Source organism: Corapipo altera, unplaced genomic scaffold (genome assembly GCF_003945725.1).
Source record: "Corapipo altera isolate COAL_440 unplaced genomic scaffold, ASM394572v1 45, whole genome shotgun sequence".
In the NCBI taxonomy this organism is placed as follows: domain Eukaryota; kingdom Metazoa; phylum Chordata; class Aves; order Passeriformes; family Pipridae; genus Corapipo; species Corapipo altera.
The window spans coordinates 19,726,471-19,751,404 of record NW_020884877.1 but is presented as its reverse complement, the minus strand read 5'-3'; positions in this window follow the sequence as shown (position 1 = coordinate 19,751,404).

Here is a 24,934-nt window from a genome sequence, read left to right as displayed (position 1 = left end):
AGCCGTATGAGGAGCAGCTGAGGGCACTTGGTCTGTTCAGCCTGGAGAAGAGGAGACTGAGGGGAGACCTCATTGCAGTTACAACGTCTTTGTGAGGGAAAGAGGAGGGGCAGGCACTGATCTCTTCTCTCTGGTGATCAGTGACAGGACTCAAGGGAATGGCCTGAAGTTGTGTCAGGGGAAGTTTAGTTTGCATATTAGAAAAAGGTTCTTTACCCAGGGAGTGGTTGGGCACTGGAACAGGCTCCCCAGGGAAGTGATCACAGCACCAAGCCTGACAGAGTTCAAGAACCATTTGAACGATACTCTGGGGCACATGGTGTGACTCTTGGGGATGGTCCTGTGCAGGGCTAAGGGTGGGACTTGATGTTTCTTGTAGGTCCCTTCCAACTCAGCATATTCTGTGATTCTGTTCCAAACAAGCAGCAGAGAAGAGAACATACAAAACTGACTCAAGGGGGGGGGGGGGGGGGGGGGGGGTCTGGGGCAGGCAAACAATTGCCCCTTGTTGAAATTTATGCTTTTCTTCTTATACTTCTATAAGGAATCTGAAGATAGCCAAAAGCATGGAAAGTGGAGGTTCCCCAGAGACAGGGGAACAGAGACAGTCTCAATTCATGAAGCCCCAGTGGATTTTGCTAATCCTGAATTTACCACCATGGGACTCAAACCTCTTTTTTTCTGTTCATCTGTACTACAAAAGAAGTAGAAGTTTCTAGTTGTCTTATGCCTTCTTGTATTGCCATCTCTTGCTCCCTCACTATCATTATGAAAACACACCTTACAAGAACTGTTAAACAGAGGCAATACTTAGGGACACATGTTGGAATTAAGGGTTCTGACATGACACTAAAGGTTCAAAGATTTTCTGCAGCCTGCTCTTGGTCCCAGTCAAATGGGAGGTTTTGCAGAGTCCAAAGACCAAAACTTCTTCGCCACCCCTAGTCAAATAAAAAAACACAGTAACATTCTGGCTCACCTCTTTTATGGGGTGCTGGGGTAATTACCTACTGACTTCTGCTGCTTCAGCCCTGCCCCTAGAGAACCCATGATACACCAGTGGCCTCACTTACTGTTCATCATTAACTCCTTGTCTCTCCACTCCCTTCTCTGCCAGCTAGGAAAATAGATGTATGAATACTCTGAGGAGGAACTCAAGGAGTTTCTAGCTCTATTTTTTCCCTGACCTTAGAAAACTTAACTCATAAGTTGTCCTGTAGTGTACAAAGAAACTCTTCTCTAAGCACCCTGTTTCCTCTGTCTTAAAGTTGAAACTAGATGGAAGCAAAATTAAAATAAACCAGGCATCAACTACTCACTGGCCAAATAATGGACAAATGGTCTCGAGCATTTTGAGAGGGATAGAAGTAATACAGCTGGAAGAGAAGGCTGATAGACACAAACTGGCTGACACTGAAGGGTCTGAAGAGATCTTATAGATCACCCCGGAACAGGACATTTTTCTTCTATGAATCAGCATAGAAACCTTTCTGTAGAACTCAATACAACATATGCTTGATCTAAATACCCCACAGAATTCTTTATTTTCTAATTTCTATGATCTAGAGGCATAAACTATGATCTTCTGTGTTTGATCTGAGATAGCCAGTTCTTTCCCACAATGTGTGATTGACTTTCTACCTCTAGTTTAAATGGCTACAATAATCCTGAACACAGCTCTCTACATTTCAGCAGACATAGGTCACGCAGTAGTGACATTTTTGATAATTGTTTATCGATTGTTACTCTGGGAATCAGGGGATGTCAAGAGATTTCCCACTCAAGATTTCCCCACCTTCCCCAAAATTATGTTGGATGGAAAGGAGCAACAAAATCCAACATAAATATAAAGCACACTTTTGGCTAACATCTGAAATGCCTTCAGATATCATCTAAAGTTACACACACATGTCCCCAGTGAAGCCTGAAACAAAGCTCTCAGAAAAGACAGGATTAATTCGAGGTCAGAAGGGCTTTGCTTTCTGTCATAACATTGCCATGATGTAGTACCAAACTCATTACTTATCGTGACATGAAGCTAAGAGACTAAAGAATGGTTTAGAGTATGTTAGTTCATTCTCCCCTTCCACTGCCATATCTTCTCTTGAGGATGGCAGCAAACAATCTAAACAAGAACTTGTGTGTATGGAACAACTTAGTCCCCATGAAAACAATATGGGGACATCAGGGATTTCTGCGAGATGCTATGTTTTTGTTGTATCCAAATTGCCTACAGATTTTTCTACATGTCAGTCTCAGTTTGGAGGGGGCTGTGTTCTGTAATTAAGCCAAGTTGATTAGACAGTTTCAGAGAAGGGAAACTAGTTCACAATATGTCGTCTGACCTTTTCTGCTTTTTTCCTCAACTCTGATCAGCTGAGAAGAAATTCTGAACTTTTCAAAACAATTTGTTCTTCAATGTGGAATAATGACAGTAAATAGTTCTTTAAATAGCCTCATTTGTCAGCTGTCCACTGGGATTAGTTAACATTAAAGAGCTGATCTCCTTTAACTAGATACTTAACCTGTCTACTGCTGACCTTCTATATGATCCCAGGTAGATATTCTCAGAGGGTCTTGGGTTCACCAATTCTAAAGTTGGAAGGGACAACTAATTTTTTAGTTCTGCAACACTGAGGCTTGAGGATTTCCATGAATTCAACCCTTTTTCAGAGTACCAACTAGAAAAAAAGACACCTCATACTCAGCAAAATACTTCTTGGGCTGGAGGTTGCACCATCAAAATTTGGTTGCTTTGGGGATAAGTAATATTTTTTCCCTGATCATTTGCTCCTTCTTTTGGGCCTAGCGGTGTGTTACTTCAACCTCTACAAATGAACTGCTGTTGTCTATGAATTCTCTGCCTAGTTTTTCTTGTCTATATAAATAAAGACTTAGAATCAAAGTTGTGCTTGTGAGCTGTGTATGAACAAGCACATTCTGCCAACAATAGGAGATTAAAAAAAAGCTACCAGGTTCAAGTTGTTTTGAGTATAATGCTCATGCATAATATCACTCCAGAAACTTCAGGACTTCTGTGATTGCGTCAACTTCATGAAGTTCACACTGAACTCCTCGTACACTGTCTGATTAATCTAAGCATACACTGCAGATGCTTCTGACATTTATGAAGATACAGCAGCCTCTGTAGAGCAACGGGAATCCAACAAAAGACCTCAAAATCCACCTACAGTAGAAGACTGGGTGAGAAAAAGGAGTGCAGCCAGGAAAAAAACCCTGTTATTTACATATCTCGCTGTATAGCAAGTACATTTTGCCATTGTTACTGGCCCTCTGCAAAGCTGGATGTCTTGAACAATGCCTCAGTATATTGGATACAAACTCTGCTCCCTCCTGCTTCTCAGCTATCCTTGATCGCACACTTCCAGGTGCTGATTTCCAGATTAAGGGAGTCTTTATTTTAGACTTTTCACACACTGTCAACGTGGTGTTTGATTACATCAATAGAGGCAAAATATCAGTGCTTAGTGCAAATAAAGAGATTTTTTAAGCGAGGAGATCTATTTTTGTCACTTCCTTCTGCGGGCAGGTTATCAAGATGACCTGCAAACAGCATTGCAGCAAAGAACAGCTCACTGTTTCAGGAGGTGAGGGGAGACAGATGGTATTTATGGTGTGTCATAAACAGTGAAGGACTCTGGACAATATCCTAACAAATACTCTAAAAAGAAGGTGCCAGACTCTCATAACTCAACATACAGGCTGTCATTCTTTCCCTCCTGCTTTGTGATCTAGATAAGTTTTGCCTTTTAGTATTGCCACAATGAACTCAGCTATAAGGACAAACTTTGTGGTCACAGATAAGGGATGCTGAGGGACTATTTATGAGCAGGACACATGCAGTAATCCACAGAAGGGGGTATGGTTGTCTTCAGGCTGGGATGCCTTACCAGGCCTGCACCTACCTCTCAGGGACATTTTTCCAGTTGTGGTATCAATCATGGACCCAGCAGGCCCCATTGGCCGTACCTTAGCATGGTGCAGTGTCAAAAAGCAGAACTTGGCTGTAATTCTGGGTTTGATGACCTCCCACAGAGAGGTGGACTCAAGTGGTACAGTGCTTGGCTCCACTTTCAGACTTCTCTGAGATTTTTACCTCTGCGTGATGGATGCAGAAGAGTGTTTGGAGGACAGTCTTCACAGGGAACTGTACCCATGGGTGTCACTGCCTCTCAGCAGACCTGTGAGGGTGGGAGGGAGGCAAATGTTGAAGAGATCACCAGATAAAGGCAGTTAGTGCTGACATCTGGAAGACAACCCATGGTTTGTCCTGAAAAAATGGTTCCTTTTCCCTAGCACTGGGGGCTGCCATCATCCCCCTCCTCATTTTTGGGTTGGTGCTGGCCAGTCCAGCCTCCAGACTGAGAAAACCTGCTCTCCGTTTTCCTCTAAGTCCCTCAGAGGGAAAGAGTATCATCATCGTCTTGACACGATGGTCGCCTTCCTCTCAGACTCAAACAGGCCCAGGAGAGGAGCCTTCAGACTGCCTTCCTACTTGGACTTTCTCCAGGGAGACCACTAGGCTAGACAGCGACTGCTGCCATGAGCAGGGTGTTTCTACCGGCAGTGCTGACAGCCTGTTTTCATCAGCTCCGAATGGAAAAATTGTTTGGAAAAAGGCCTGAAATGTTTATCAAAGAACCACGGCATTTAGTGTAAATGATGAAATGATGGCAAATTAATCTAAAACCCACCATTGCTGCTATCAGGAATGATGTTCTGTAATAGTGGTGCTATGGTCAGTTGGCCTGTGTGTAGTGGTTTCACAGGCAACTTTTGTCGTTCAGCTGAAATGCAGCTGCTTCTGAGTGCATCAAGGGCTCTGCAGGGCACCAGCTGCACTGTGGAGTGCAGTGTTCAGAGCTGACCGTTGCATTGGTCGTGGCCACTTCGTGCTGCTGCATCTGCCCATGGCCTTTGGCAGCCTTTTGCCTTACACTGTTGAGTTTCTCATGACAGGGACCAGCCTGTTGTTTTGTGCTGTGATGAGGATTAATAACCCTCATCATGGTTCATGATGCAAACATGAGACCGTCTGGGATATAAGGATTAAAGGCCACAAGGAGAAGGGCTCTTTGAATGTCTTGTGGTAACCACAGGGAAATCTTTCCTTTCCTCAGCAGTCAGGAGTTCAGGCTGTTCAGGCTGTTCTAACAAATAATACCCCTCAGGCCTTTCTGACTCATTTGCAGAGCAGTAATTAGGAAAGAAGGGTTTCCTTCACTCAATAGGCATCACTATTGCTTGTGAAGCCCTTCTGGGCATGTGTGTAACTTCTGTGCACACAAAAAAGGTTTTAATCTTGCATGGGCTGTAGCAATCATATGTAAAACATGTAAAAATGCATTTTTAAAGTTATTCTTCTAGTTCTTATGGGCCAAGACTAACTTCTAAACTGAGAACTGAGTGTAGTGTTGTGCGATATTTCATTTCAGTTTGCAGACAGCCTACAACTATCAGTCACAGGGCTACACTTTCCACTCACCTTTGGATGTCAGTGTGGTGGCAGGTCTACACACCCTGGAGACATCACTGACCGTTTCCAAGGGCAGAGTGGGTAGAAATGAGAAATCATGTAGTAGAGAAAGGAAGAATGAAGGCAGATTCACCAAGCCTTTCTTGTACCTGTGATAAGCGTACCTCTAAAGATGCCTAGGACGGACGTGACATCGAAAGTCATGAGTTGGGGCTGAGCAGGAAAACTAGTCTTTTTTTTCTGAATGAGAAGGAGAATCATGGTTAAGGCAGAGAGAGTTCAGTATTTTGCTTGGAGATTTCCCCAATGCCTAGAGCTGACCAAACTGTCTCACCATGCCTAGAGAGGAGCCATGTGCAAGTGGAGCACTGGTGGCATGAAAGCATCTCTCGCCAACTCTGCTCAGTTTGCTGCCCTCCACCCATCACTCTGGACCTATCAAGCCAAGAGTTCATTAGGTTTCACTTCTGCTTTGCCCTTGCTGGTAAGCATTTGCCCAGAGATGAGGTTTCTGTGAGGTGGTGTGTCTGAGGTTGGAGGGAGGGCAGGAGGGAAAGCTATTGTTGCTCTTATCACACTGTGAGATTTGTTACATTCCGAGGAAATCATCTGCTACTTGGCTTTCCCCACTTTCCTGGCCACCGTGAGGCTTTAGGACAATCCCTAATCTGTTCCCTTGTGAACACTGAAGGCCTTTCTTGTGGGAAACAAGTTTGCAAATTCAGTTGTTTCTATCAAAGATGAGAGAACATCCAAGCAGTGCCAGACAGTACAAGCTTCCCCCACAGGCACTCTGTCTCTGGCATCCCACACTGATCTATCACCACCAAGACCCACAGCACAAGCCAGCATCCCTGTCCCAAGCAGCCACCTCCTCCGCCTCCCCCTCTGCTCATAGCCTGCGTTCCTGGCTGCCTACCTCTCCTCCTCTTCAGTAGAGTTGCCAGCGAAGAGAGACACAGTGCAAAGCCTGGGAAAAGCTGGCACTGACTTTTCTCTCCCCTGTGCACAAAAGAGCACGTGCAGGCACACAAACCCATGGGCTTGAACCTGTGACTGGGACTCATATCCCACTTGGTGGGGTGGCTGCAATCCCTGAGCTATGCAGGGCTCTGGCTGGCAATGGCAGTGGAGCAGGGATGTGTCTTGGTGGGGTGGGGTATGAAAGGTGGCACTTTGGGAGCAGCACAATGCTGAGGTGGCAGTGAGGATTGGGGTCCTGATTTCTGCCCCCTGATCCTCCTTATCATCTTCTCCTGCCCGTCTCCAAACCTGCCCTTCCTCTCCTTAACATGCAGTGCTTTGCACTCCCTCCTTGCCCTGGGGAAGCAACCACTCGAGAAGCAAGGCTTTGGGGAACCAGGAGGAGCATCTCTTGGTGCTGCCAAAATCATTACCATGTTGCTCCTGAAGCCTTGGCTTTGGGTATTGAAGAGCACTGCTCACTGGCCCTGCCTCCCCAGGGGCCACTTCTGCCACCATCTAAGCCCTCATCTCTTCTTGCAAATCTCTTCAACAGAGTTCAAATCCAAAGATTTTGGACATTTCCCATGCCCCCCCATCTTGCCCTTCACACCTTGATCATGACTTTGCATATCAACCCCTTGTCAGAGGGCAAGGGGAAAACTGGCTTCCACCAGCCTTTCCTCCTCCCACCTCTCACTTGGTGAGCAAACCTGGCCCCCTCACTCCATCTGCATCAGAGATGAGGATCAAAGGATCACCCTTAGCTTTCTCCTCAAGGTCCTGCTTGCAACACCACATGCACATCTGGTTGTGGTTTCCTTTGGGAAGGCTCCAGATAGTTGCTGTGTTATCATCTCATCTACTCAGCCTCCATTCCCTCTCAGCCTTAACCTGCTCCCTTCCTCCCTGCCCACCCCTGGCCACTGCATTACTGATGCTCCTCTCCTCTGCCACCTTCAGACACCACTGGCTCATGGCCAGGGAGGGGACACAGGAGGTGCTGTGGCTTCATGTAGAGGTGGGTTGAAATATTGTGGGGTCAGGAGGTAATGAGAAAAGCTTGCGTTTCCCTCTTATCTCCCACCCAAGGCTCTCATCGGAGGGCCTGAGGATGTGGGATAGAGCTCCAAACTGAATCACTCCTTGGAGATGTGTACTGTACCAATGCATAGACAGCTCTGGGTGGAAGAGGCAGCTTAATTTTGTGTTCCCTGATTCTCCTCAGTCTGGATCTGAGCAAGCCTTAGTGAAATTGGACAAGGGAGACAAAATGCATGCAGAATCCCTAATGCCATGGCAGGTGGCAGTGACAGAAATGGGAAAGAAAGCAAACCATCAGGAGTGCTTGTCAGAGGCACAAGGCTCAGGAGAGTGGGTAGGAGTTGATTGTTTGCTGGTAAATCACACTGAGTTTCATGGTGAAGCAACTAGGGCTGCCTTAAAACCCACCCATTAGTTCAGCGGGATTTAATATCTTCCAGTGAGTAAATACCACCTTACTTTGTTAAGTGGTCCTCATCAAAGTATTGGCAAAATTACAACATTTTTTCATAAATCCAGCAAATTGCAGTCTGCCTACAGCCATCCACTGGAGTCTTTCTTGTCCTACTATAATTGAACTTTGTTGTGGGGGAGGGAAATGGGTTTACATTTTTTATTGATGGGTGTGGTTTATGGGAGATCTGTCATCTGGAAGTGACAGTGCCAATTAGGGTTTCATGTTTTCATGTGAGTTGCAGAGTCTTCGAAAGCAGAAAAAAGAAGGAGATGCAAGCAAGCCAAGCTATTTGGAGTGATAGATCTGGGGAAGAGCAAAAGGGGAAATACCTTGGTTGCTACCTGCAGCTGTGCAACTGTCCCTCTGTCCTTCTTTCCCCCTACCAAAACACACACACACATTCCCCAACATGTGCTTAGTGAAGATCAGAGGTTTATTTATCACTGTCCTAATCACACCTTTCCCCAGCCATGCAAGTAAGGCTCATGACTGCACACAAGGTATTGTGTGGTCTTCTCCTACGTTTCCATAGGTGTGAAGCAAACACCTTCTGAAGGGAACTCCTTAGGGCTATCTCTCTTGGGTCACTCTCTGTGATACAGGCAGTTTGAAAACACAATGTTTTGGGAAGGAAAGGCACAAAAGTCTAAGACGCTCCCTGGTAGTGTCTTATAATACGGTGATTTTAATTCTCCCAGCAAAGGACAATGAGCATGATAGGTGCTTGGTTTGGGAGCATCTCCATTATATTAGTGATGGGACAAGGGAAAGAGAAAGAGGGAAAGATACTGTATTTCCGGGCAATCTTAATCCTTGGGATTTACTGTCTTGAGCCAAGTGTCTGATGGCAGATGCAGCAGCAACCTCCAAAAATCCAGAGGCAAAGCTTTACTTTCCAGAGGCAAAACTTTACTTTCCAATCTTTAAGCATCCTGGGTGCCCACTGAGACTCCTGACAGGCTCTCCCTCCTTCTTTGCTGTGTCTCCACAGCCAGCAGCTCTGCCTCTGCCCACAAAGACCCTCCAGACCCCTTGCATGAGGGCCATCAGCCAGCTTCATGGGCTAGATGGCAAATTTAGCAATCTGGGCAGAAGGGCAGGAAGTGTGTAGCGTGGCAGTGTGCTTTGAGAGCCAGGCTGCTTCCATGTATGAGAGGGATGGGTGCTCAGGATTTATCCTGCTGAACACGAAAAATAAATACTTGTTTTCCACATGCTTTGCTAGACAGTGTGTGCTACCCAGCTGATTCAAACACTCATCCATCAACCTCCTTTGACTTGTCACTACAACACTGAAGTGCACGGGGGAGTGAGCACTCCCATATGGGGATGAGAGAAGGTTCCGTTTGCCACGACATGTTGAAATACCCCTCTGAGCCATCTCCTAATACAGGCAGTTTGGTACAGCATTGCCTTGCTGCTGTGAACCATCACTTCCAGCTTGGACTTAAATGTCCATTTTTATCTTTCCCTGTGACACAGCATATCTCCTTTGGTAGGCTCAGCTAACTGTGGGCCAGCACAGAACTTTGCTCCTTCGGGGCAGATGCGACACTCTCTTTGGTAGGATTTCAGAGCTGCTGGCCATCATGGGTGGCAGAAGAGGAGTCCCTTTTGGCAAAGTGGATGTGATGCTGTCTCACCCATCACCCTTTGCTTGGCTGCTTCTCTGTGTTTCCCCTGGAGCGCTCTATTAATAGCCCTGTTTCCAAACAACACTGGCACTAATCATAATTTATTGGGACTTAAATGACATGTCTGACAATGACATTGGCTGCTGGTGTTTGAGTATCAAGCAGGAATTTTAATGAGAAAAGGAGTAAAATGAATAATGTGTTAAAAGGCAGATGGATTTTACCATGCTTGTGTTTAAACTAGATGATAAGAGTGTCATTAAAGTTTATCTGCATGCTAAGATGGATGAGTTAGTTGATTCCCTTGAAGGCCAGGTGGCCCAAAGTATTCGTTCTTGCTTACTGGGACTGGACAGCTCTGAACCTGTGCCTGTGGGAAAATTATGAAATATGAAACATGGACAGTGGGATTGAGGACACTCTCAGCAGGTTTGCTGACAACACCAAGCCGTATGGTGTGGTTGACACTCTGAAGGGAAGGGATGCCATTCAGAGGGACCTTGACAGGCTTGAGAGGTGGGCCTGTGTGAATCTCATGAAGTTCAACAAGGCCAAGTGCAAGGTCCTGCATTTGGGTCTGGGCAATCCCAAGCACAAAAGCAGGCTGGACAGAGAATGGATTGAGAGCAGCCCTGAAGAGAAGGACTTGGTGTGTTGGTTGATGACAATCTCAACATGACCTGGCAATGTGTGCTCACAGCCCAGAAAACCAACTGTGTCCTGGACTGCATCAAAAGAAGCATGACCAGGTGATTCTGCCCCTCTACTCCACTCTAGTGAGGCCCCATCTGGAGTACTGCATCCAGGCCTGAGCCCCCAACATAAGAAGGATGTGGACCTGCTGGAGGGAGTCCAGAGTAGGCCACAGAGATGATCCAAGGGCTGGAGCACCTCTGCTGTGAAGACAAGCTGAGAACTGGGGTTGTTAATCGTGGAGAAGACAAGACTCCAAGGAGACCTTATAGCATCTTCCAGTATCTAAAGGGGCCACAAGAGAGCTAGTGGGGGACTTTTTACAAGGGTATGTAGTGATAGAACAAGTGGAATGGCTTTAAACTGAAAAGGAATAGATTTAGATTGGATATTAAGAAGAAATTATTTACTCTGAGGGTAGTGAAGCACTAGAACAGGTTGCCCAGAGAAGTTGTGGATGCCCCACTCCTGGAAGTGTTCAAGGCCAGGTTGGACAGGGCTTGGAGCAACCTGGTCTACTGGAAGGTGTCTCTGCCCATGGGAAAGGGCCTGGAACTGGAAGAACTTTAAGGTCCTTTCCAAACCACACCATTGGATGATTCTATGAAATGAGAGGGTGGTCTCCATCAAACTGCCCCTGTCTTTGGATGGATGTTCTCTGACACTGTACAGTGAGTACATTTGTACATGGATGCCCGTAAGCCCTGCCCTAGTCCTGTCTCCTCAGAGAAGGAAGACTGGTCCTGTCTCATATAGGCTGTGTGTGAAGAACCCAACTTGGCAAAGGGCTTGGGATGCAGTGGATTTGGGGTCATCCAGTGTCCTGGGACCACAGTATTCACACACAGTACAGACAACTCTAGTGGCAGTCCTTGAAACTGGTGGGGAGCAGATGCTCACATTATTTTCTAGATAGAGACAATGAGTTGACAAATGGCATAACACTAGAAAGACCAGGGAATGACGAGGACATTGCGCTGGGAGTGCCCTTTTCCATGAAGCTGTGTCTGTAGTGGTGACAACACAACACCCACAACATGTGGGGGACTAGGCTGCCTAAACAAAAGAAGCAGTGTCATATTAGGACCAGTAGTGTCCCACCTGGCACCTGTTGGACATGCAGAATGAAAAGACTGGGGCATAGGTCCTGCCCCATATCTGACAGGCCCATAAGGATGCTGAGGATACCCTAGAGAGTCTAAAATGGCTTAGGCAGTTGGCTCCTGCCTAAGTTTCAAGTCAGTGTCTCCCTGCTGACTATCTTGTTTCAGGTCCTGCTGGACAACAGAGAGAAAGGGTAAAAGCTAGAGAAGATATCTTTGTCCAGAAACTGAAAATACTCTTTTGACAGGAGCATTAGAGGTCAGACAAGAACTTGCCAAGGTTCAGCTCTATCAGTATCTTGTCTTCAATAATGGATGCTTCAGGAAAGTGTGACCCTTCCTTTGCCCCTAATCTTTTTTTGGCACTATTTCCAAAACTTTTTTCATCCCACAAAGGCTGTTCTGTGTAAATACGCTGAAGCAGATTCCCCAGAAATAGAGCTTAGAGTTTCTCTACCCTCTATATCTATTCCCATCTGAATAAACACACTCTTAAAAAAATAAATGGTTACCCAGATATAGCAAATAAATCAATCCAAGCACGACTCCAGAACTGATCTTACAGCAACTTCTTTGTTTTTTTGTGGTGCAGCTTAACAAACATCTTTCTTCTCGCTTCAGAATGAAGGCATGTGCACGTAGATCCCCTAACAAGCATGGAGCATCACCTTCAAAACTGCCTCTGGTAAAATTTTTCTGGAAACATTCCAGGGAAAAAGTGCTTGCCATGTGTTTCATGTCCCATTCAGTATGCGAGATGGAGTTATTTGTTTGTTGCTGCTTTGTCTTTGTTTGTGCAAACTGACGCCGCAGGGACTTCTTTTGAGGGCATTTTTCAGCCAAGAAGATTATCCCATATAAATACAGTAAAATAAATAGATTTGTCAGTAGAATAGCTTCAGGATGTCCCATCTATCTATCTATCTATCTATCTATCTATCTATCTATCTATCTATCTATCTATCTATCTATCTATTTGCCTTTGTAGATAACAGAATAACAGAATTAAATTCCTATCACTGACTAAAACAGACACATTGGGTTTATCTTGTTTTGTGTCTACACTGAAACTGTGAGCAAGAACTGAGCTAATTAAATCAGGCAGATTTATCTGCCTCATGTACACCTAGGAGTTACGGCCCACAGTGGATCATTCTGTTCCTTTGCCAAAGGGTATTGCTGTTCTAGCCGAGGGACAGAGAGGCATCTGGGACCCATAAGCCTTTCAATAACTAACCTTGACCTGAAGAGGAATGTTACTGAGAACCATGAGCTGCTAGCTGAAAGGGGAAACTCCCATCAGTTCTGAGGCAACTCGGCTACTGTCACCTTTCCCAAGGTTTTTGCAACAGTGAATTCCCTTTATGTGTATGTTTTTACCTGTATCACAAAATATTTTTGAAATGCGCCATAGTTTTTGAGCTGTTGGGAAGCCAGCATGGAAGTCATCAGAGCAATCAGAGGAAAGATTTTTCAGTCCTGATGCTGTTGGTATAGCCTCTGTCAGAATCTGATGCAGATGAGGGTCCTACTGATATGTGATCCTGAATAAGTCACTTTGAAAAATATTTGAAAACTGATTCATAAAAAGGTGGCCCCGAACAGACTGGGAATGAAACCCAAAATGAATACTCTGCTCCCAAGCTTACATGTGTAGTCCAATACTAGCAAGCCATCAAGCAAAATAGGAGGAAAAAAAAAGCTGAACATGAAATCCTGCCTGACTTCTAATGAGCTGTGATGAAAAACAAAATAATAAAACTACACAAGCAGGCCTATAAGTTAGCTTTTTTTCTCCTGAATGATTACAAGTCCCTTCTGCTAAAAAGGTTCTTAAACTTTCATATGTCCTGAGGGTATGGAGTCATTGCCTGTCACTTGATGCACCCAAAAATGTTTGACCTGCTCTTCACCATGAGGTGAAAAGGGTTACCTTAAACCTCAGAGGAAGAGGTAGCAACTTGTTAAGCTGCCATAATTATGTGCAGGTATCTGTGGTCCCTAGTGTGCTTACCGGCTTTGCTTTCATGGAAATCAGTGGGATTTTTTCACTTGAATAAATGTCAGGCACCTAAGGAAGATCTAGGCTTGGGGAGAGCCTTAATCTGTGTGATTCCTAGCAAACAAGTGTTTTCCCAGTGATACTGGGAAAATAAATAGAGGGAGGGCTGAGAGATACACAGAAAATTTGGCAGTAAGTCTATATGAGTATCTCAGATGAAAGATAGTCCTTAGTTCTGTCTGGAAACAGGGGCTATAGGAAGTTTCATGAGCATTTTGGGACCAATCAAGGTTGAGGCTGTAGTCTCCTAGCTTGAGAGCCAGGAAATAAAGGACAACCCAGGTTGCTGGCTCCAAAACAATGAAATCATTTTCATGCCCGTTTCTTTGCTACAGCAACTGCAAGTATAGAAAGAATTAGAAGAATGAGTGGCTGAATTCCAACTCATAAGAGGTGAAAGGTGCAAGGGAGAGAAGAGATGGTGGCTGGTACAGGTCTCTGGGCTTTCCCCACTACACTGTGCACGCACATGGAACTGTATTTTAAATCAGATGAATCACTGAAAATTGGAAAGTGTCAATTTTTGTTTGTACAACTGTATGAATAAAATTAAAGATTAGGTTATTACAGACATCAGTCATGCTTTAAAAAATTCACTAAATTGGCTGAAAATGAGACAGAGACAATATTAATAGATACAGTGCTACTGTAGTCTATTTTCCATTACTGTCATTGCACTTATCAGACAGAGTCAAAACTGTTCTTTTGCCTTTGTTAGACAGATACATGACTTTGAAAGAAACCCTTTTTAAGGACTTTTTTTTGAGATTTTTTACCTTTTTCCTCTATTAAATTGGCAAAAGTAATGTGAAATGAGCAATTCCTTTAGATGGAAAAACTAAATATATCAGGTTTTGAAAAGCTTTGCTTATATTTTAACCTTTAAATGAAATTGTTCTACAGTTTACAGTTTAAAATGGAAATACATTTTAAATAAAAAGAAAAAAACCAAGAACATATACTTTTGGCAATTATGACTTTCAAAGCAAAATTTGGTAGCATTAACTTTTTCTTTTTAACAGTCTAGTTTGAGATGAATTGGCATTTTTCTGTTAAAAAATGTAATAAAACCTACTTTGCTATATTTTTCTTGTACAAAATCTTCAGTGATCTGTACTCCAACCCTTATGAAAATTATGATGTGAGGGGAAAGAAAACCCAGAAGTTCCTTAATTTCTTGAGCTGACTACCAGGTGGGTTGTCTAAGCCACTCACTCAGAAGGCACTTTAATCCTGTTTTTCTTAGACAGGACTGTATCCCACCTCCACCCCCTTCCATGAGTTTCAGGAGAAGGTATCTGGACACAGTGAGATGACAGCTCTTGTTATAATGTCCACTCCCATGGATCCCCTGCAGGTAAAGCTCGGTTGGTGATCCCAGAGGAGATAAGCTATTGCTGATGATGCTGAAGTACTGGAGATGCATATGGCTTATCTCGGTCATTCAGTTTGTGTCTGAGATGAGGCACCAGATAAGGATGCAGAATTTGTGCAGACAAAGCCGAGCAACTGCATCATTAATAACCAGAGAGGAGGAGCTGACATTTATTTGCTCAAATATCCATAAACAAAGACTCTCAGAAAACGGTTGTTTTCAAATGAGTCATTGAATGGGCATGGCGGTTCAGTCTGCAGCAAATCCTCGGTGAGAAACTCGAGTTCTCAGTTAAGAATCTCTTTTTCTGGGGAGAAAGACAAGCTCCAGATTCAACACAGTACTCCCCCATGTTGGCAGGAATTGTATTTCTCCCTGCTGTGACCAGTGACGCACTGTGGGTCAGGGCTAGAACTGTCTCTCTGCTCCTTAGATTCATAGTCTCTATAATTTTTTTCAAATTAAAAATGGAAATGTTTTAAAACTGAAATGTTGGGCAGTGCTATCTCCTGACACATTTCCTGTGGTGTTTACATAGCTGCATCAGTGAACATTTGTGATTTAGGCTATCCTAGGATTGCACATAGGCTTTGTCATACCACTTGCAAGATGGACACAATCTGGTCTTTAAACCAATTCCCCTCCATTCATTCTTGATATAACTTCTTTCCAGTTTAGCAGTAGTCCCCAGGGAAGAGCAGCAGGTAGCTATGTTAGGAGAGATTCTCTCTTGCTCTCTGCATCACCCTTCCTCACCTTGCTCAACCATCAAAACCAGTCGAACCATGAATAATGCATATGTAACCCTATGGTTTTTCATGGCTGTCCAGAGAGCACAGAAACAGACACTCAAGAGGCTGGGTCAGACCCAAGAGTGCTGGAAAAAAAGAAAAAAAAAAGAAGGGCTTTGATTTACTCCTACTCTCTTTGTTCCAAGTTTCCCTCTGAAAACAAAGGGAGGTATATATGGGCTCTTGGCTTTGTGCAAAATATAAAAGCATTTTCATTTCTGCAAAGCCCCCTGTTGTAGAACTAAAGAAAGGATGCTTTGTGAGCAATTGGTTGGTGCATGTTCTTAAAAAAAAACCTCAACGAAAACTTGGCTTCCAGGAAATATTGGAGGAGCAACAGATCCTGACCTGTTCAGCACAGGTGAGGGGGAGTGACCTAATCAGGAGGGCTTTTTTATTCCTTTTGAGACATCTTAAGTGTCTCTCAAGCTGGCGAGATTCAGCATGAAGTGTCTAGGGTTTTGAGAAGAAGGCCAGCTGAGGGGTCAGCTTTGATTCCTCAAGGGCTGGTGCTGGCAACCCTGATGAAGATAATTTACCCTTTGTGGAACAGGGCCATCATCAAAATCTGTGCTCCTGCAGAGGTTGCTGGCTGGTAGAGGAAATATCATAGCCATGTTTGGCAGCTGGTGCTGGTCATCTTGCAGTGCTGGCCATCTTGCTGGTTTACTAGATTGATCCTTCTCCATAAGGTCCTTTCTCTGCTGCAGCTCCTGCTGTCTCAGAAAGTCAGGTTCAATTCAGAGGTGAATCCCTTGGGAGTTAAATCCATACTACAGTCAGAGGTGTGACTTAGCTTGTGTAAATACACCTGCCTGAGATTTGTACAACCTTGTTGAATGCTTCTAGCATTATCTGAAGAAACTTAAACTCAGGAACGGCTGTAGAGCAAAAAGGATTCAGGAGGAAACCTCAGGTAGTAAAATATATGGAATACCTTCATTGCATGGTTAGCATCTCCGCATTGCCAAGATGAGCTAGTGGGAGACTTACTGAGTCTGCCCAAGGAATCCATTGCTCTCATTTGCCTGCCACACAACCCAGCATAAGCTCATGTTTAAAAAATACAGAGGACATGAGTAAATCAACTCACGGTTACTGGGTAGACTGGTTTTGTAGACATGAAATGCACAATAGTTTGGTGTTTTCCTATTTTTAAGGACCTGTCTCTTGGTTTTAGGAGACTGGTGTTCAGATGCTACACAACATCGTGAATAAAAGTGTTTTGGAAATTTCCCAAGGAAACATCTTTTCTCTCATAAAATAACGATGTATGGAAAGAGTAAAACTCCAGACACACACATGGATTTTGATCAATATCTATTTCAAGATAAGTTTTTGGTAAAGCTAGTATTTTCTGATTAGAAAATAAATTTTTAGATATCCATTTTTAAAAAAATATAACTTTCCTTTTTTTATAGTGAACATTATAAGATGAATATCAAAAGTACAGAAAATAAGACCCATTTTTTCCCTAGCAGTGGAATATTTTAACTGCCCTGCAAAGATACTTGAGAGTCTTGCTGCAGAATTTTATTAAATAGGATATAATTTCTTGTCTGAAGCTGTCCCAATCCAAAGCAAGGAAAAAAATATGAGGCTGCAAGACTTCTACAGAAGAAACTTCACAATGCTACTTCTTCCTTTAAAACACCAAAGATGAAAATGCCCTTTCTCAGTAGCCCTGGAAACACCATTATTTAGTATTACAGTAACAGGTGCTGATTCTCCCTTTACAGCAGAAGGATGACATGTTCACTGGCCTAGAAGCTTATGGCTCTGTGGAACTTGAACTGATTTATGAAGTGTTTGACTCCCATCATTTAATAAAAGCCTCAAATATAGGAAAAGGTACTGGTGATGCCAACCAAGGTGTCTATGTACAGATCAGCTGTTTACAGAGTGTGCAGTGTTTCCTGAAGAAAATACAGTGTGCAAGGCAATTGATGTAAACTCTGCAAGAGAGGAAAGAGTTAGTCGATGACACAGTATTGGAGTGGGTCCAAGAGGATTATCAGCAAAAAAAAGGGGCTTTGGTTTAGTCCTGCTATCTTTGTTCCGACTTTTGCTCTGCAAACAAAAAGAGAAAATATACAGGCTCACGGCTACGTGCAACATATAAAAGCATTTTCACGTCTGCGAAGCCCTCACTGCAGAATTAAATAATGAAGGCTTTGTGAGCAATCGGTTGGTATTTGTTCTTAAAAATAGCTGCATCACAGACAAATCAGCTTTTGTTCGGAAACTGGGCAGGCCACATGACCAAGTCAGTCAGGACAGGTGATGACAAGGTTTGTGGCTCGCTATTGTGTTGTGAAACTTCATGAAACATTGCCCTGCCCTGTTCCAGGACCTCAGCAAGTTATCAGCTAAAGAGACCAGGTTTGGTCAGGTGCATTGAATATTTTTTCTTCCAGGACAGGAAGAGAGAGGACCAAGTCATTGCTAGATGTGGTATCCATCCTTCCACAACAAGCAAGTTCAAGGAGTAATGAGCTCTTCACTTCTTATCCTTTAGTATTGCACCTTCCCTCCTGTTCATGTCACAATGCATTTTAACAGCCTTATCATCCGATTTAGAAGACATAGCAAAATGTATCTTATACGCCATGTTTTCCCCATATCATTAATACAGTAGCAATCCTTTTAAAATCTACAGAACTACAGCTTAGCTCAGAGACTTGATGATCCTTGTGGGGCCCCTTACAAATCAGAATATTCTGTGATTCTGTAATGAAACTATAATGTGCTAATAGGAAGCAGGATTTGGGAGGTTCCTCTGCCCATCTTAACACTACACAGGTGGGCTGGAGATTTAATAAACATTTGTCTTGTGACCACATGTTCTCTATTTGATGGGTGAGGTGTGTTCTCAGAGATGGCCAGGAGTGGTTAAATAAGAGCAAGCACAAGCATCAGGGTCTACACAGGGAGTCTCCCTTTCAGTTCTTTCTAATGAGCTTGTAGCTTCTGCTCTCACCCGGTTCTTGGTGTTTGGCAGCAGTGAAGTCCATGGCCCCTAACCAACCTGTTCCATAAACAAGAATTTATGTTTCCCACTGATGTTTCTTCCTCCTTGGACACAGGGTTTATTTTGAGAAACTAACAGGATCCTGACCGGGGATCTGTGCAGTAGTCCAGGGTTGAAATTTTGATTCTCAATCAGAGACTCCTTTTTCACTATTACTTGTTCAGGCTGTAACAGAGCTTGGACTAGTAATGACTAACCTAACATTTCTGTTGGATTTTGCCTGTTTCTGTGAGTGTTAGCAATTTTAAAATTTAATTTAGTGTAATTAAGTTTATTAAATTTAGGAAATTCACCTTGTGTCTGACAGCAATATTCTGGTGGAAAGTGACCTGAAAGCCATTCCTGGATAAAACATGAACAAAGAGCATGTGAAATGGGCTTCCATTGCCTGCTGACTGCTGGCTGAGATTCTTCATTATTTTGTCTTGTGCTGGGTGCTGCGAGAGGGCCAGGCAGTTTCAGCAGTCCCGGATCCTGTCTCCTACTCTTGAGAAACTCCATAAGATGACATTCCAGCCTGCATCTCATCTGCGTATTAGACTACACAGGGAGGCAGGTCAGCTTGCCTGAAGAGCTCCTCTCTCCAGAGGAAGCTGGGCCTTTGCTCTCAGTGCCCACTCAGCTTGACAGGAAGACAAATGAGGACATTTGTAAATTTTTTTCTCATACAATGTATTCCCAGCTTCCTTCCAGCCTTGATTTTGAAACTGGCATATGACTGGTTCAGTTGAGTCTTCCCATGTCTTTCTAACATTCCTTTTCAATTTGGGCATATTGTTCTGCTTGGTGATAGTGGCTCTGATAGTTGCATGAGTCAGCCATTTTGCGCAGTTTGGCAATATACCGATCTATTGTTTTTTCAGCTCCTTGGACAATGTTCCTGATTCTGTGGGTTGAAAAGCACTTCTAGGATTTTACAGAGTCCTTCCTACCCTTGTCCCCACCAAACACTGTAGATGCATATGGTGGACCTTATCTCAGAGAAGTGAAAAGATGCCTGCTTGCACTTCATTTTCTTTCCCATTCTCTATTAGCTATTTCAGTTCTATTAGCAGGCAAAAGGGCACCGAGCTACTGACCATAGCCCTTTTCACATTTCTCTGTCAGAACTGAGACACTGCTGTGCCCTTGACCTTGACCTTTTCCCCCCTCCTTCTCTTTCTTTCTATGACGTTGTTCTTGTGCTTTCAAGTCCTTTTTCCTCGCTTCGCACCCTCCATGATGCAGCATAAAAGGCAGCTGCCCACAGAGAGGTGAAAGTGTTGCTCTTGACTGTTTGTGTGCTTAATTGTTACAGAAGTGCTCCCTTGAACTAAGTGATTTGTGGTTATTAATTCATGCTATTAAACAAGCTGTGAAGAAAGGATTGCTTGCTGTTATTTTGCATTTGTTTGAGTGGCATCCTATTTGAAAGTAGGTTTTATCAAGTTTTATCTTGAGATGAGTGACACAGCTAATTATACTTGTTTTTACAAGCGCTGAACTCCAGTCTGAAGTAGAGTGAGCGTATAAAGCACCAGTGTCATAATTCTTACAGATAAATGTTTGCTTTCACAAAATGTTTGAGCACATGGGTATGAAATGTGACTTCTGCTAGTACAAGTCACATCACAGGAAAAATCTGTGTGCAGTCAACAGTTTTTTGTGCCTTTTACCCTTAATAATGCAGGGGAAAGATGGAAGAGGAAGATATACTGGGACACATCCCAGCACAGAGGGAAGAGCTGAGCAATGAAGGAATGCTTTGCAGGAGATACCATGTTCTTTCTCTTCCCTCCATGGGGCTTGGATGACCTTGAGTCCATGGTTATGTTTGGTGTTGGAAGGAAGATCTAAAGGGTCTGGATCGAACATGTCCACAGAAACTATAATAATAATAAAGACGAGCCCATGTAGGAAGTTAAATTCTTCCTATGTAGCCTGGTGAGGGGTCACTGAAGAATCTGGGGTAGGGAACTGCTTCTGTAGAAGATGACCCAGGTAAATGTGCCTCCTCCATTAGGCCACGTGTACTGCTAAACCAATATGTAAATTTACAGAAATAGCTTACCATCATAAAAGGCTGTAATTTTTCTGTGCCTGCATGCCAGGTCATCTAATGGCAGGTGTTAGCTAGTAAGAAGGATCATTTTCAGTCAATGCATAGTGACTCCTCAGCACAGCAGGTCAGAGAGCTAAGGGTTGTAGATGGGCTCTAAGAAGAACTGAGATAATTTTATGACCTGTGAAAGCATTTGCCTGGCTGTTCCTGTATAATCACTAAGAAAAGGGTAATCAAAGCTTGTTCCTTGGGGCACCAGCTAATACTAATTAGCACACAGACAAAGCTTTGCTGAAAGCATCACACCCAGGCATGTGATAATTAATTAGCTGATTGTTTGGGGGAAGGTGTTCCCCTTACCTTCTCCCCATCCTATTGAAAGATTACACAATGGGAAGGAAGGAGGGTTTTTTGCTTGCTCATAAAATAGGTCCCACTGTGAATTTAGTCCAACATAGAAAATTTGGGCAGCTTCTCCAGGAATATGAATCTGTGCTGAGATTTAAAGAGATCCCTCAAACTGCTACTCCAAGTTGTATCTCAGTGCATTGGGGGACAAAGGTAGAGCTATTAGATTTTTTGGCCTGTTTGTCCTCTAGAAAAGGACTGTTGCCAAAACCACATATGTCCACCCCCTGTGTATTCTCAGGCTGTAGCCAATGATACTCAGTCACAGTCCTGAGCTTCTGGGAACAGAGGTTTGCCTGGAAAACAGTTACTGCCAGTTTCTATGGTACAAGAGAATTGGCACTCATAACCAAAATCAGGCAGTGGTACAGGCTCTTGGCACCACCTCAGGAAACTTTGCGGATCAAAGCTCACCCCCTCAGATGGGCTATGGAGCTGGCTGCCTTTGCCAAGCAGGGCTCCTTGCAATGAACTCACATTTGATGAAATCCAATGTCCCGATATTACAGCGACTGCTTTGGCTCCAAAGGGCTCAACTCAGATAGAGGTACAGGAGTCTGGCAGTGACCAAGTGTTTTCTCTTGTTCGCTTCCTATTTCTAGGAGACTGTCGAATAGGATCCCAAGTGATATATCTGCCTTCTTTTCCAGGATGGTTTGTGTGTGCGTGTGTGTGCACATGTGTGTGTGTGATTGTGAGTATGCAGAAAATATCCCTCCATTGTCATATGGGAGAGAAGCAGTTTAAAGAAGAACCAGTTTAAAAGAGCAGTTTAAGGCAGAGTATAATTTTATTTTAACTCTGTACAAATACCTGCCTGGCCAGACCTCCATAGTGCTCAACACTCTGCCCAACAAAGTCACAGCCAAGTTTTGCAGCTGCACTCAGGGTTTCTCACTCTCTTCTCTCCCCTGCACAAGCAGAGAAAAGAGAACCTCTGTTGTGTCTGGAAGTGTGTGACATACAGGTTGGCTGGACCTACAAGGGGCAGAGGAAGAGAACAAGCTGTTCCTTGTAATTTCATAGGTCCTGCTTAAAAGCTACCATCTGGGAAGATTCTTGATTATCAGAATGACCTTCTGGTCAGGTCTTGAAGAGGTGGTTATCCTTTCTTGAGAGGGGTGGTGGTGGTAAGTCCCCTCTACTGCTCTTACAGAGCAGTCCTGAGAATTTGCATCTGTGGGCCAGGACTTTTCAAATTAGGTAAAGCCAGTGTTTTGTGAGCAGACTTGGAAGCAAGAAGGAAATAGCCTCGTGCCATCAGTTCCTTTACGTGGCTGATTTTTCTGTCTTGTAGGATATAAATGTGCTATGAAGCAGCTCTCCTTTGGCTTGCTTTAGGCTTGTGTCCAGCCCACTTCCTGTGTGACTCACCTGCTTTTGGGTTTGACTTCATACCCAAACCTACCATCCCTGCTCCTTGGAGGGTGGTTTAGCCCATAGATCTCTTAGCAGGCCTGTGGTGAGCACCTCCAACATCTTCCCTGGGTGGCCCATCAAGACAAAACCTAGCAGTCTGATGCCCAGTACTGCTTCCACAAATTCGGCTTTTCCCATCACCTGAATTTGTATAACCATACCCATGATAAGTGGTCGTAAAGAGTGTCCACAAGTTTATGTGACTAAGTGAGTGCCCATGGGGCTGACTTTTACAGAACTCAGATTATCACATGAGGGGATAGTTGTTCTCAAGGTCTGAGTCATTTGCTTAATGGGCTCTATTTTTAAATGAAGGAGGCAGAGATGGCAGTGTTACTGGGAAGGAAGATAACTACCAACTTTGCTGTGACATTGGGGGCATTAAGCAGAGTCTCTTCTTCCTAAGGTTGTACTCCATCCTCAGGCAAAGGGAGAGTCCATATTGCTTCTACCAGTTTAAGGACAGAGAAAAGCACAGGCACAGTGGAAGACTAAACACAAAATATTGCATTTTTGGTTTTCGGGACATGTAAAAAAACTGGTAATGTGTCAAAAGCCGGAAGCTCAAATATTCACAGATGTCTTCCAAAAGTGCTGAGTAACGTATTTTAGAGTTGTGCATTTGGGCATGTGTGAGTTATCGTGTGTGGCAGAAATAAAGCACTTTTCCTTTTCTTATTCGTGTTGCATACAGACACAAACGCGTCATTCACATAAATCAGGCACAATTAGCCAGAGGGCTCAAATTTACAGTGTTTCTGATAAACCAGACACCTAAGAAATTCTGTGATGGGAAAAGGCTGCATTCTGCAAGAACACAGCAGGTAACAGTAGCCTTGTGAACGATAGCCCAAAGCCTCAGCTTTTGCCCTGGTACCTGAACATCTCACTGTCCTGAGGGAAACATCTGCGGAGCAATTATTATCTTGGAAAGAGCCATGGGAAAATAAAGCAGTCGGTAACACTTGAAAAGCGTCCCAGATTCCCACTGAAAGGCTTTGTCAGAGCTGTGAAACTTCACTTTATTTAGCTGTATGCTTTTTTTTTTTTTTTTGGAGTGGGTAGTAAACCAAAAAAGTATCCTGTGTGTTGCTGCAGTGGAAAATCTCAGCCGTGATAACATTCAGCTCAAGGTTGTTATCGAGTGGATTGTAACCTGTGGAATATGGGAATATTTCTCAAAGGAAAAACAAGCCCTGTCACTTTGTGCTCTTTAGGAGCTTAACTGTCTGTGTCTCAATAAAATGCATCTGGATGAGCCATGTAACACTCAGAGGGACAATGACTACATCGTACTGACCTGTGAAGGGGCTGGGTGTGTTCCCTTCCTCTCTGCAGGACACAATTTTTTTTGTCACAGACACTCCTCTTTTTTCCTGAGGATTTTTTACGTAAGAGGAAAGGGAGTTTGGGACCTTCAGCTTGCACAAACCTCTCTGCCTCTGTCTCTGCTGACATATGTAAACTACCAAGGCAGGTCATTAAATACGTGCCTATCACAGCAGGAGGAATGACAGGGCTGCCACTGAGCATGGTGTTTCCTAGCAGGACAAGCTGAATGGGACAGTCCCAGATGCTGCTCCATGATCTGGCATGCCTCCTGCTCATGGGTTTCATGCAGTGGGAACAGGGTCAGATCTCTGACTGTTGGTTGCAATGGTGACAGAGAGATGTGGGAGAGCCTCATGGAGTCTGCAGAGGTGCACTGATCTGTAAAGCAAAGATGTGGGGCACAAATTCCACATGGAAATGTCATGTAAGGATGAGCAATAGGGCTTGGCTCTTGCCTTAAGAGGCTATCAAAGGGGTTTGGGCAGGAGACAGCATCTCTCCACCCATTTTCACAGATGGCAAAATCAAAAAACAGGGCAGTGAAATAACTTAGTTAAGGTCACCCGAGGAGGCAGTGAGGAGCTGGGAATAAAACCCAGGTTTCATGAATCACTAAACCACACTGCTTCCCTTAGGGCTATGGATGTATTATAATAGAGAAAGATCCAGATGTGGTTTTTAACTGTCATTCAATACTCTGTGTGATATTGCTCTGCCTAAGAAAATATACAAATTCAGACTCCCTGGAGATCTGACTAGTTTGGGGAGCTTGATTAAGCTTGTTTGGCATGACATCGTGAGGCAGAACAAGACACAAGGGGATGGGGAGCAATTCTCAAATATACTATCAGGGCCTGTGGATTGCTGAGCCCTTTCTGTAACCAGAAGGATGCATAAGGATTTGAGAAAAACAATCTCAAAAAATGAAGGAGGATGCAGAGTCAAAACAAAGAAGCTGGACCACATCAGGAGGTAGGAAAAAACAGATGCTTGGCAACAAATCTGTGATCAGACGTGCTGTTCCAGTGGCAGCCATCCCCTTAGAAAGTTATTATTCTCCAGCTGTTTATCTCTGTTCCCTCCA